General features: G+C 37.0%; 1 pseudogene; it reads left to right on the forward strand.

The window, feature by feature from the left end:
* Positions 1-1,652: 1,652 nt before the first annotated feature.
* The window catches only part of LOC110579170, a 129,848-nt pseudogene continuing 116,514 nt past the window's right edge, over positions 1,653-14,986 (forward strand).

The raw sequence follows: 14,986 nt of genomic DNA on the forward strand, positions 1-14,986 counted from the left end.
ATGACTTGGAAAGGGTGCTGCATTGAGAGATGGCTGACCCAGGAAGTTAATAGTGGTTAAAGGCAAAGGTTCGGGAGCCTGGCTACCGGTGTCCAGACCCCAGCTTCTCTTGTGGCCTTGGACTTGGACAAGTAGCTTAACCTCTCTGAATCTGTTTCCTTTTAAGGTAAAAAGGGGATTATACAGGAACCTAACTTACATGAATTTTGGGGTTTTAAATAAGATAATGTTCGCACAGTGGCTGTGCATAATAAGCAAACAATAAGACTATTAGCACCACGTTTCAGCTAGGCCGATAAATGCTGTGTGATCATGGGCAATTTATTTCCTTCATCATTTATTCATATGTAGAATAAGGATTTAAATACAAAATTATTTCTAAATGCTTTTTAATTCTCAAATGCACAGTGATTAAGAACTAGAACTTTTAAGTTAGATAGACTAAATTCAGATTCTGGTCCTCATTATACAAGTTGTGCAACTTTGGACAACTTAATTCATCTTTCTTACCCTTGATTTCTTCATCTGAAAGTCGAGAAGTAACAGAAGAATTTGTTGTACAGAATTTTTTAAGGTTAAAGTAAGGTACATCGTAATAAGGCCTTAACTCACTGTTTGGCACACTGTAGGTGCTCAATAAAGCTAAGCTGTTTTATTAATAGTATTAATATTATTATAGTTTATAATAGTATTAACAGTGGTAGTATTTTCAGTATACCATATAGTATTAATTTAGAATATATTATTAATGTACTATGTAATATATTACAAATACATAGTAATAGTATTGGTATTATTACTATCATTTATTAAAGATATTATTTAAGATTATAAAAAAAAGAAGATAGCAGGAAGGGAAAAATGAAGGGGGGGAAATCGGAGGGGGAGATGAACCATGGGAGACTGGACTCTGGGAAACAAACTGAGGGTTCTAGAGGGGAGGGCGGTGGGGGGATGGGTTAGCCTGGTGATGGGTATTAAAGAGGGCACGTACTGAATGGAGCACTGGGTGTTATACGCAAACAATGAATCATGGAACACTACATCACAAACTAATGATGTAATGTATGGTGATTAACATAACATAATAAAATTTAAAAAATATATTATTAACATTAATAATATTAGCATTATTAATAAGATGAGCACACAGATACAAACATTTTTTTTGTATATGATATACCTTACAAGGGAAGGAAACATGTCCTAAGACATCAAAATTAATATCAATAATAAAATATATAATGTTAAAAAAGTAGGTGCTATTATTGGGCATTTTCTAGGCATCAACCAGTGTAGTAAGTGCTTCACATATAATTTAATTAACTTCTTTGAATCTCAATTTCATTATTTATGAAATGACTTTAATATCTATCATGTAGAGTTATTGAGAAAATTATAAGTATTATTATAACATTCAACTCAGTGTCTGGAAAAAGTAGTCATGCAATAAATGATAGCTAGTAATAATAATTGTTATAGTAGAATCTACTTTATGGGTTATGAGGATATATTTCTACTTTTTGAAAAATGCTTATCATATTGCTTAGTGCATTATATATACTAATTAATAGAAGGTATTATGTGATAAAAATAAATGATGAAGCCAGCTCTCCGAGGGTCACCGACACCAAGAGAGCTCCCCGTTGACAATGTCTTCCATTAAGATCGAGTGTGTTTTGCGAGAGAACTGCTGGCGTGGGGAGTCTCCGGTGTGGGAGGAGGCGTCCAACTCGCTGCTCTTTGTAGACATTCCTGCAAAAGAGGTTTGCCGGTGGGATTCGCTCAGCAAGCGCGTGCAGCCAAGTGACTGTGGATGCCGCCGTCAGCTCTGTGGCCCTTCGCCAGGGAGGAGGCTATGTTGCCACCATTGGAACAAAGTTCTGTTCTTTGAACTGGGAAGATCAGTCAGCAGTAGCCCTGGCCACAATAGATAAAGACAAGAAAAGCAATCGGTTCAATGATGGGAAGGTGGATCCCGCTGGGAGATACTTTGCTGGCACGGTGGCCGAGGAGACGGCCCCCGCGGTTCTGGAGCGGCACCAGGGGTCCTTACTCCCTCTTTCCTGACCACCACGTGGAAAAGTATATTGACCAGGTGGACATCTCCAATGGTTTGGATTGGTCCCTGGACCACAAAATCTTCTATTACATTGACAGCCTGTCCTACTCCGTGGATGCCTTTGACTATGACCTGCAGACAGGAAAGATCTGTAGGTACTTTTTCATTATTCTTCTTAATACTGCTGGGATTTTTTTTTCATATGTGTGTAACTAGGAAGCTGCCTCTTCCTTGACTCGTATGAAAAGGCCCTTACTTGTCAAATAAAGAACTGGCTGATGTGATAAAAAATAATAATAATAATAATAAATAAATAAATGAGTATTTACCATTTACTATCAATTTACCATTGAGAGTGGTTTGGTGGGTCAGGATGGAGGTCAGAGAACAGTCCAGAATACAGCTCCAAAGTGTTGTTGAAAAGAGTGGCTGTTGTGTTTTAATCTCTTGCTCCTGTGTTGGGGGTGGGTGGAATGTGAGAATCTTTTCTGGGGGGGAGCGTCCAGCAGGGTTCCTGCAGTTGGAAAAGGGTTAGACATTGTCAACGCTGGCTTATGAGGTGTTACAAATGTAGGGTAGAGTTGTTAGGCTAGCACTGGGTTGAGGTGGCAATGCTAATAATTATTCTTTCTAGTCTAATGGTATTGAATTAGGACAACTGTGTTCTTTGGGGGAATCTGTTGAAAGCCATGGATCTTTTGTCATTGTCATTTGTTTATTTGCTGATACCATGTCTCTTGGGATTTTAAGACACTTTTTGCTTCTTCAATGTGTACTGTCAACTGTAGCTCTAAAACATTGTCAGATTATTAATGATCCCAGTTTTCATCTCTCTGTGTTTATCCATTGCACTTGCTATGAATCATTTTAATAATTCCTTAAAATACCATCCCCAAGTCAGTCCATATGGCCTTCTGATCTCATACTTAGTAATAAACACAAGGACATATGGTTATAAAATGAAGTCTTTCAGGATGCTCCAGTTCATTATTCTATTGCCCCTTAAAGGAACAGAGTGAGCTGATCCAAAAGGCCAGATAGTAAATAAGAGTGATCTCATCCTCTCACTCGGCATTGGCTGCCACCTCCTTGGGGAATAATTACTTAATAAACTCAGGCTGCCCCTTTCAATGGTTTTATATAACACAAGGATAGCTTTTTAGAACACATTCAGAATTAATGCTACTCTTATCTGAGATCAGAGAAGCCTAAATAGATCTGGATCCATTGAGTGGTGTTGGGAAATCTGATTCTTGGTGAAGCATTTTTCTAGAACATCTGAGCCTAAGTTCAAACCCAGGGTGGAGTTCTCAACCAAATCAGACATCGTGATTACATTCATAGAAATATAAACCCTAGGGACAGACCCAGAAAGATAAATAAAATTACCGTATAAGGGGCACACCCTTGTGCATATGCAAGTTGGTGGATATTGAGAAATATGAATATAAAATTTCAACAATCCTGGTCATCAAAACTACCAAGTAGAGTAATCAGGATATTCCATTTTGTTCATCAGATTTGAAAGGTAAAACAAATAATGCCCATGCCCTTAAAATTGTAGTGAGAGCGATTCTCCTTAAATGTTGCACATGAGAAAGTCAATTCTACCATCTTTTAAAAGGTTATTTCAAAAGAGGAATCAAACACCTCAAAATATATATAATATATATTCTTTGATACAGTAATTTCTTATCTGTGACACTGTGCCCTGGAAATGTAGAGAAATACATGATTATAAAATTTATAATCCTGAAAAAAATGTAAAACTACCTAAAAATCCAACATGACTTAGTAATAAAAGTAATGCTTTTGAAAATATTTTTATGGTATATAAATTACCATAAGGGTAAAACAATAAGGGTGAAAATTATGTAAGAGCTTTATGACTTCAGCTATATTAAAACCTGTGAAGAAAATATCTAAGAACGAAGTTATTTCTAGCTAATGGGAAAATGAATCATTTTTATTTGACTATTTCTTTATAGCCATACTGTAATTTTAGTTCAGTATTAAAAATGAGTTGAAGAAAGATAAAATTGAATACAGAAAGCCCATTTGGGATTCTTTTGTAATAATCCAAGCAAGAGATGACCATGGTCTAAACAATAGAGGTAGTAAAGTATTTCTTTAATGTTCTCCATGGAGTGTATAATCGGAAAAATGAAAGTAGTTTTTTAAAAAGGGTACTTAGTGCTCATCTGAAAAAGCATCCTGAAATATATGTGGAGAAACACAATAGAGAAAACTAAGAACTTAAAGGGATATAAAATATTGGAGTAATTGGGTTGACTTTTCCAGATTTGAAATCATTCTTTTCTTTCATTAATTGCAGAATTGCTTTTAAAAAATACTTCCAGTTTCAAATACCCAGAGAGCTCAGTTTGAGGTACATTGAGTCTAAGGGGAAAAAATTTTTAGTAAGAAGAAAAGATGTCATTTTTTAAAAGGGTGGTTTCAGATGGGTTTGGCACAATTGAAAATGTGTCTTTGAAATGTGTTTAGTATTTCCAGACAAGGAGGAACTGTCACCTCACATTGCTTGTGAATCACTGCACATCTGGTCCTCCTGCCCTGGGACAAAAAATGCAACAGGAAACATAGGACATTAAAAGACAGTGGATATTGTTTGCAATCAAATCTCAGATTGCTGTCTGCCTGCCTGCCTGCCTTCCTTCCTTCCTTCCTTCCTTCCTTCCTCCCTTCCTTCCTTCTTTCCTCTCTTCCTCCCTCCCTCCCTCACTCCCTTCCTTCCTTCCTACTTCCTTCCTACCTTCCTTCTTTCCTTCCTTCCTTCCTTCATGCTTGCCATGTTTAAAAAAAATAGCAAATGATGGTTCACCACTCATGGGAACTTAGCATTGCAGCCTGATGTGGTATTACTCTGCATGCCCTGTTCAATCAGCAGTTTTGTGGTTGTGATGTTAGGCTGTGGAGGTGATGTTAGGCTGTGGAGGTGATGTTAGGCTTCAGGTAGTAGATCAACTTGGTCAGGTGAACTCACTCAACTCACCAGCCTCATCTCAATTTCTTTGAAAGTTTCTTGACTTATTTGAGTGCTAAAACCTAGAACTGGGCACCTTCCTTGCAGTTGAAATGCCACAATTTAGACCAACTAAACTTTAAAAATAAAGAAATAAAGCAGCAGTTTTTATCGGTAGGAATTATTGGTTTAGTTAAGGTTTCAGGTTGTTGGTTTGTTTGTTTTCATTATCATAAAGGTTTTTTGGAGTAAAATGGTTTTCTGTCCAGGCTGGAAGGGTTCAGTACCATTCAGGGTAATGGTATCTGTAGGCATAGGGAAAGGGCAAGTGTGGTGGAGTGGAAAATTTGTTTTCCTTTCTTTACAATCCCGCCTTCTTGTTTCCCTCCCTACTGTTGGGTGTCTCATACATAGAGTTTGTCTTTGCCCACCTTTGTATCTACTCATTTCAGAAACAATTGTTTTCTTTTCTTGGGACTTTAAAGATGAAAGAACATAGCTTGTCTTGACAAAACAAACAAAACAAAACAAAAACAACAACCAATATGACTTCCCCAATTGTCATTTTTCCTTCTCTTCCTTTCTTTTTTCAATCACATACTAATGAACTCCTATTATACACCGTGCCAAAAAGCTGATGGTAGGAATATAAGACAGAAGGAGGAAAATGATATAGCCATACTGTAATTTTAGTTCAGTATTAAAAATGAGTTGAAGAAAGATAAAATTGAATACAGAAAGCCCATTTGGGATTCTTTTGTAATAATCCAAGCAAGAGATGACCATGGTCTAAACAATAGAGGTAGTATATACCATGGATAATTTTAAAAGTATATAAAAGACTGAATCATGAGGACTTGGTAATTGATTGTGGTGTTGGGGAAAGGAGAAAGAGGCAGTCATGAAGACTGTGAAGGTTACGGCTTAAGCAACTGAAAGATTGATGGATGGCATTCATTGAAATTCAGACAACAGATGAAAATGCAGTCTGTGGTGGGTGGGAATATGAATTCAGTTTTGGGAATGCTGGGTATGAGACTTTGATCGGATATCCAAATGGTGATACCTAACATGAAATTGAGTATAAAAGTCTGATGCTCAGCACAGTATCTGGACTATAAACATATGGTTCAAAACATAAACATGACTGAAGTCATGGAATATATGAAATGAATATATGGAATCACCCAAGGAGAATATATAAATGGAGGGCCTAGGAGAGAATCCAGAGATACACCAAGGAAAACGTTCATTTCAAGAAGATATTAGTGTTCAAGAGGCAGTTGATGACTTTGTCAAACGCAGTTTCAGCAGTACAGTGGAAATAAGACCCAGATGGCAAGATGCTGAGAACCAAGCAGCCCAAAACTTTAGATCTCCATCAGGTGATGCATGTGCATTTTTGGACAGATTTAATTTGATAAGCTAAATACGCTAAGTTGTTTTGGGAGAAGGTGGCAAATGCCATTTGTACTTGACAGCAAAAACATTCTCTTCTTTTCAGTTACTGTTTTTAAAAATTAGGCCATTTTAATTCTTTATATTTCTGATGATACAGCCTGGTGAAGGGAATAGACTAGTTAATTAAGGATTTTACTGTGCTTCTCTGGGGTGCTTGGGTGGCTCAGTCAGTTAGGTGTCTGCCTTTGGCTCAGATCATGGTCCTGAGGTCCTCAGCATCCTGTTCAGCAGGGAGTCTGCTTCTCCTTCTCCCTCTGACCCTCTCTCTGACTCGTGCTCTTTCTCTCTGTCTCTCTCTCAAATAAATAAAATCTTAAAAAAAGAATATTATTGTGCTTCTCAGTGTGAGCACTTGCTAAATTTCACATTATATAATCATTTGTTTCAAAGAAAGGAAAATAAATGGTTATTTCTTTTTATTGGGGATGAGGTAAGTGGTGTTCTCTAACTGAAATAAAATATTTAATTCTTTATCCTAAGCAGGCTCCTCGCCCAGCACAGTGCCCTACGAAGGGACTGATCTCACAACCCTGAGATCATGACCTGAGCCAAAATCAAGAGTTGGATGCTTAACCAAATGAGCCACCCAAGTGCCCCCTGAAATATTTAATTCTAAAGTAAAATGAAGAGATGCCTGGGTGGTTCAGTTGGTTAAGCATCTCCCTTCGGCTCAGGTACTGGAATCACGTCCTACATCAGACTCTCCACTTCTCCTTCTGTCTCCTGCTCCCCCTGCTTGTGTCCCCCCGCCAACAAATAAATAAATAGAATCTTAAAAAAAGTAAAGTACAATGAATAATGTGAGTTTACTCTGACAGAACAAATATATCCAGTCATTGGAGATTGACAAAGATTGGTAAACAAAGCAAAACACACAAATAGATCCCCACCTATATATCTTAAGGAACATAGGGTTTCTTAAAGAATAATGAACATTTAGTGGTTATTTGTTCTTCTTCTTTGAATAATAAATATTAATACAATATGGTTGAAGTAAATTACAGTATTTAGTTTTCCAAAGATAGCGTGGGAATATGTAGTTAAATGGAGAGTATGACCAGCTGTTTCCTCAGGATAGAAATATCCCAGAAGTAATCTAAAAATGCTTCTACTTTTACACAGGAAGATTCTGGAGGCAAGCTCACTTTATGATCACTTTTGAAATTTCATGGATATTGAATTCGTTCCAAAATGACTGTAAGGTTTCAAAGAGCAACATTTGCATTCCTTATTGAATTTAGAATCTGTCATTCTTCAAAATATTGGGTTGATGATTCAGAAAGGGCACATAGTCCCCTTTCTTTGCTTCAACAATGGGTTTTATCCAAAAATCTCAAAGTACTTTATACAAATTAACTCACAGTCCAATCCTTTTAATATTTTGAATGAAGATTAATGAGACTCCTATTCCACATATGGTAACATGGAGTTTCTGGAAACCTTGGATGAAGTGAATGAGACATGACATAGCTGCCAGCAAGTTTGCAGATGAGCCAAGAATAGCAAACAAGATTTCTACTTAACTGTTTTAACCACCAGACACAGAAACAAGAAGTCATAGGTATTAAATAATTAAAACAACAGACTAAAACATGGTCTAGAAGGGGAAGTTTTTACTCCAGGTCTACCTGTGTGTGAATCTGAACAAATCTCTAGATTTTGATGGTCTTGGAGGTTATCCGGGGTGAATTGATTTCTAAGAGTCCTTCTAGAACTGATATTCTAATTCTCTGCAGACCTCACTCTGGAGAAGAGGTCTTGCCTGAAAATAGAATGGTTGAAAATATTTGTGGAAATGGAGCTGTGGGACGTTCCTGTGCATCTCTACATTCTTCTCCGTAGCAATATTTACTGAATTCTGCCTCAGAACTAGCTCTCATTGTTTTTCAATTGCTATTTCCATAACTTCTTTCCAACAAAGTCAGTTTCAAATTAAGTCAGCTATGATATTCTCTAGATCATTATACAATTAGCGTCACCCTTTATCCTTTTCTCCAAGGAAAAAGAACATAGGTACATAAAAGCAGGGTGATTAGGAATGCAGGTTCTGGAATCATACTTACCAGGAATAAATCCCAGCTCAGCAGTTTAATTGGTGTGTGACTTTGGAGAATCTATTGAATCGATCTTAGCTCCAGTTTCTTCATGTCTGAAAAGGGGAAGATAATATACCACCATTTATAATAAAAAATAGGGCCACCTGGGTGGCTCAGTTGGTTCGGCATCAACTCTTGATTTTGGCTCAGGTCATGATCTCAGGGTTGTGGGATCCAGCACAGCATCTGTCTCTGTGCTCAGTGCAGAGTCTGCCTGAGATTCTCTCTCTCTCTGCCCACCGTCCCCTCCCTGCTCACGCTCTGTCTCTCTCTCTCAAATAAATAAATAAAATCTTTAAAAAATAATAGTAATAAATAGTTTGTGGGGAATAAATGAATATAAAGACATTAGCATACCTGCTACATAGTAAATAGCCTTGCTTCTCTGTCTTTTTTCTTTCTTTCTTTCTTTCTTTTTTCTTTTTGAGAGATACCTACCCAGACTCGATTGTATGCCATCCTTTGTTATCACGAGCTGGAAGTCCAGGAACTACATTTCCCAGAATTCATTGCCATCAATATTCTGGTTTAAAAATCTTTAATGAGATACATATATGTGAGATTTTGAAGGCAGAAAATAGATAGAAATTAATATAACCCCTCCCCCAGAGACAGGTGATGCATGAGCTTTAGTAATAGACAAATATGAGGTTTTGCCAGTGGCTTTAAGGAGATCCCCAAAGAATTACCATTTTAATGCCACAGGTAGCCAAGATCATTGGCGGTGGTCTCCAGGAATTTCAGTAACATCCTAATTTCTTGAAAGAAAGCAGTAGCTTCACTTAAATTTCACTTCTTTGTATCTTTCAACAGTTTTGTAAGGAACTAATTTTCTAAATTAAGTGCCTTCCACCTTGAATGGTTTCTGTTTTCTTGTCTAGTTTCTGAATGAAATCTATGAGATTACTGAGTACGAAAGACAGAAAATAATAATAACAATAATAACTTAATATTTAGGTCTTTACTCAAATGATATCTTTTTAATGAGTGCTTCCTGACTATCTGGAAATTTCAACCCTGTTTCCATTTCCCTGCTCTTTGAAAATCTCCTTGGCATTTTTTTCACTTTAAAAAATAATAGTGATCTTATTTATTTTGTTTATTGTATTTCTTTCTGGGAAATTTAGCTCACAAGGCTGTGTCTTTTTGACCCTTTGTCTCACTGTTCACCCTTCAGCCTTTCAAAATATATATATATATGTACATATCTGGCATGTAGTAGGTGCTCAATAAAAATACTTGTTGGGGGCACCTGGGTGGCTCAGTTGGTTAAGTGTCTGCCGGTTAAGGGTCTGCCTTTGGCTCAGGTCATGATCCCAGGATCCTGGGATCAAGCCCCACATCACATCGAGCTCCAGGCTCGGCGGGGTGTCTGCTTCTCCCTCTGCCCCTCCCCACCTCGTGCTCATGCTCTCTCTCTCTCTCAAATAAAAAAATGAAATCTTTTTTAAAATACTTTTTGAATTAAAAAATGGAATGTTTATTCTGTACCAGAGTTGATTCTAAGTGCCATATGTATATTATCTTATTTAATATTTCTAAATAAACCTATCCAATGGCGATTACCATTATGCCTAATTTATTAGAGCAAAGGCCTAGCCACAAAGGTGGTGGAGCAAAGGTGTGAACTCAGACTGACTCCCAAACCTCTACTGTCAACCATGACACCACATTGAATGAAAACCTTCTCTCTTTTGGGTATGCGACTAAGTCCTCCACATTGTGTTGGAATTTCAGAAGAATACCATGTGTTATGTGTATTTATTCCACTTATAAAATGAGAAAATTGAGGATTATAGAAGTTGAGCAGTTTTTACAAGGTGATACAGCAACTTAATGGCACATTTCAAATCCTCTTGGGTCTGTCTGCCTCTCAAGTCTCAGGGCTATGCATCTTACCAAACTAGGAAACATTTTCAAAGAAAGATCATCAGAAGCTTTTCTCTTGAATCCAGATAAAACATATAAGGAAAAATTATATTATATATACTGCCCATGAGTAAAACCAGAGAAATAGGTTTAAATCTGCATATGCTTTTATTAGAACAGACACATTTTAGCACAAGGGAGGTCTTCTTGTCAGATGTTAACATAATCTTGGTTATAGCATATTATTTTCATTAAGCAGTAACTGTTTCCAGGGTGTGAGCCTATTTAGCTTATAATAGGACACAGTGTAAATACCATGCCCCCAATTCCAAAGCTCAGCAAAAACAAAACAGCTGTCTAATATGAGGCATTTTTATAGGCTGAATGAACAGCTCACATTGTTATGGAAAGGCCAATTTTATGAAACCACACTTTAAAAAGCAAGTTGGGCCCTGCCTATTCTCCTTTCCTTTGTTAGGCAAAAAAAGAAGGCTTAAGATGTAGACAGCATTATCTCTTAAAATGTCTCTGGTTATGGATGAGATCCTCTCTTTGGAAGAGACCCTGCCCTTCATTCAGTAAATCATTTAAACGTAGGAGGGAGAGTTTAGCAAAACAGAAGGATGAGATGCTGGAAATAGACACTGTAATTTCCATTGTAGGGGGGAGGGGAACCTTATTATACAAAGCAGTAACAGCAGATGGATATTCTTTATTGACTGGAGTCACCCATTTGCACGCAAGAGGAGGATGTGATTTGGAAATGAGCCGTCCTTTCTCCCCGCTGTTCCATCCCCTCCCAAGATTCCCACACTCCAGTCATTAGAATATGCTAACTTGGAACTTCTTGAGGATGAGGAAAATTTTTTGTCTTCATTAAGTGCACATATACCTCGTTCCTCACTTTTATAGTCCTAATCTAATGCAGTCATTAGATCAAGAGATCTCATGTGATATTTCTGTGACTCTGTCATGATCATGTTTTTAGTTTGGCAATTATTTGAGTTGCAGGGACAAAAGACCTTCGGTATACAAGAAAACATTTCTTCTCTGTGTAATAATACTGTTGTTGGATATGGTCATGTCTTTGAGAGTTTTTATGAAATGGAAAATTGAAGTGATTAGGAATATGAAGTATAGTTTAGTATCTGGATGTGTAGAAAGAATCCTAGACTGGGAATCAGCAGACCTAAATCCTGACCTTGGTTCTTCCACTAATTAAGAGTGTAACCTCAGATAATTCTCTTAACTTTTCTGGTCTTCAGAGTCTTCTTCTATAAAAGATGGAAAGTGTATTATTTTATCTCATCACAAAAGAAACCACATGGACAAAGAAAAAAATCAATATTTAGACAAATTGAAAAGCTTATTTAACAAGTCAGATTTTTATGTAAAAGTCACTAGAACAATTTCTTTATTTTATTTTATTTATTTGAAAAAGAGACAGCAAGAGCGAGAGACAGAACACAAGCAGGGGGAATGGGAGAGGGAGAAGCAGACTCCCCGCTGAGCAGGGAGCCTGACGTGGGGCTCAATCCCAGGACCCTGGGATCATGACCTGAGCTGAAGGCAGATGCTTAATGACTGAGCCACCCAGGTGCCCCACAATTTCTTTTTTCATTCATCCCAAGTCAATGATAACCACATGAAGCCAAGGACAGGATTGTTTATCTAATTTAGTAAACATTAATAATAATAATATCTGAGCTTAATTATGAGGACAGTTTAGTAAAATCAGAAGAGTTTGGGGTTTTGTAGTCTACAAACTACAGACTGTTGTATTTTCATCTTATTTATAAGTACAGGCAGGCTTGATGATGCATGACCCATATATTTACCTCCTGGAAATGAGAACTAGAATCTTTATTTGTTCTTAAAAAAGACTAGCCCATCACAATGAAGGATGAAACTTTACAGAACAGGGCTAAGGATACATAAGATATGCCCCCACTGGAATAAAGTGTTAGCTAAAGCTGGAATTATGTTGATTTTTTTAATTTGGTAAAACCATTCAAATCAACTGGATTTATAGGAGATGACAGTTGCATAAACCTGACTACACCATAGCTTTGAGAAGCAAAAGATCTGTCCCTGATGAGATGAACACTGACTTGTCTGCCCCTTACCTTTCTGCCACCTCCAACAAGTACGGCAGTTTTGAACTCCGAGAAATATCTAAAGGAAGAGATGGTAAGGAAAACATGCACGGTATGGACTATACTTTCTATAAATTGGCCTCTTTGAATTTGTCAAATAGCTTGGAACACGTAGGTGGTGTGGGATGCTAAAATGCCTTCTCATGCTTTGGCATTAAGAATTGTCCATGGTTCCCAACTGGTGATAATGACAGGGTGTGTTTGCACAATTTAAACTTTGGTGGAATACTTTCTTTGGAGGGAAACTTTGGGCAGTTTCCCAGGTTTGATTTTTTTTAATCACTAAAATATGCTTTTGACTTGAGGTAAATTAATTTGTGTTATTTGTGCTGCAATTAAATGTGTCCAGCTTGGCAATTATTTTCCTTCTCTTTAAAAAAACATTCCTGTTTGTTTATTCTTTCTTTGTAGCTCGGAGGAAACCCAATCTGCTTTGGAACAAGGCTTTTTAAGACATGGATGTAATTTGGTGATGAGATGGATCCACATTATTCCCATGACCTTTCCCACTTTCACCACCTCCCTTGTGCATTCATTTCATCAGAGGTGGAAATGTAAAACAATACAGTCAGTTATGTGTTAGGGGTCTCAAAAATACCCACCTTAAGTACTTTTTTAAAATCCGAATAGACAACATGAAAATATGCTGACTTAAGAGTTGTTAAAATTTACCAACCTCCCACACTTATACAAAAATACTATAATCCTTGTAAAGGAGTAAATTGCAATCATTTTTTAGGAACATGTTTTTAAATACTTTGAGAAAGCTTGTGATAAACTCAAAATGAAGTCTAGAAATTAGTAAGTTATTTGAGTGATTCAAATAGCTCTATAACTTTACTTGCGTTTGTTTCATTTTTATATTATCAGAATAGCGTTGCTTATCCCACAATATGCATGAGGACTAACTCAAGGAAATAACTAAGATGCAGTAGGGTTTGTTCTTAGCTTTTGTAGCTTTATGGAGGAACACAATGGGAAGTGGGAAAGAGCATCTCCTAAGAGAGACTCCAGGGTGTTGACCATTATATTTCTTATATTTTTGTTCAGTTACTACCTTGAATTTTAATTCATACAATGAACTGACTTAAACACCTACAACATCTGAATTCTTCGTGGACATGTAATCTCAGGCCACTTTTTTACTAGATTGAAGGAGTCACAGGGTCTTTATACAACATTTTTCCTACTATAAACGCTTTTCTGGGCCTATCTCTGCCACTAAATAGTAGACCTAAATTTTCTCTCTACACCCTCTGGATAACAGTTTTATCATTGAGAAAGAGCAAGACAGGAGTAGCAGACTAATTCATCCCAACATTTTTTTCAGCAACTCTTTCTATTCTTCAGATGAAATTTTGCATGGAAACGCATTGACAAATATTTTTTTTAAGTAGCATTGTTTTAAAGGCACAGTGTCTCCCTAGCAGATGGAAGTGGGGCACTGAGACCAGGTCTCTGGATAACCCAGTTAAAAAAAAACTCTAGCAGAAATTTGCTTTAAGATTTTGACTATGGTATCTATAAATTATGTTCAAATACATCAGCAGATACTATGTGGGGGAACATATATATTATTTGTTTAGCCTGCAACCCCTATGCTTCTAGTATTTCACCTAGAATGTCCAATCTGGAGATCATCAGTGAATGTGCTAGTCAAGGATGCACAGTCTAGAACTGGATTCTGGACCTCAGGAAGCTTATCCTCCAGAAGCAGTGACTTTGTTCTGTTACTTGTGTTTAGATCGATCACTGCTACTTTAATAATTAATATACTGGATGTCAGAAATGGGACATTTATGGGTGAAAATAGCAGATTGTTGACAAGAATGATTCATGTTAAAAGTGATTTTTTATTACAGAAATGTAAATATTCAACATGTGTGTCTTGGCTAAAATATTTAGAAGACACTTTCCACACATGCATGAACAAAAAGAACTCAAAGAGGTTTTGTAGCCTACACCCTTGGAAAAGATGTCCTAATCTAAATCCCCAAAGATTCCTGTGTCCAGCCTTGGATTCTGGAGGATTCTGGTTGTTTGATTCAGCTGTAACGGTGACAATTTTGGCTCTGGAATGTTGTTATGTCTGCTTCTAGAGGATTGCTCTGTCTGCCTCTAAGCGAACTTTTCTTGCAATTGGTGAAAACAGTATCTAAAAGGACCATGAGCTGAGACATCCTCAAGCCAACAGAGTAAGTTGCATAAATAGTTTTGTTTTGGCTTTCTAAGCATTGTTTTATATGTGTTTTGCTTGCACATTTGGCAGAATTTAGACTGAGACCTCATTTCATTGTAACTAGTAGCAAGGCTATAGGTGAAGTAGATAGCTCTGACTCATCTCAAAGTCCATTGTTGG

The sequence above is a fragment of the Neomonachus schauinslandi genome, chromosome 4 (assembly GCF_002201575.2).
Source record: "Neomonachus schauinslandi chromosome 4, ASM220157v2, whole genome shotgun sequence".
In the NCBI taxonomy this organism is placed as follows: domain Eukaryota; kingdom Metazoa; phylum Chordata; class Mammalia; order Carnivora; family Phocidae; genus Neomonachus; species Neomonachus schauinslandi.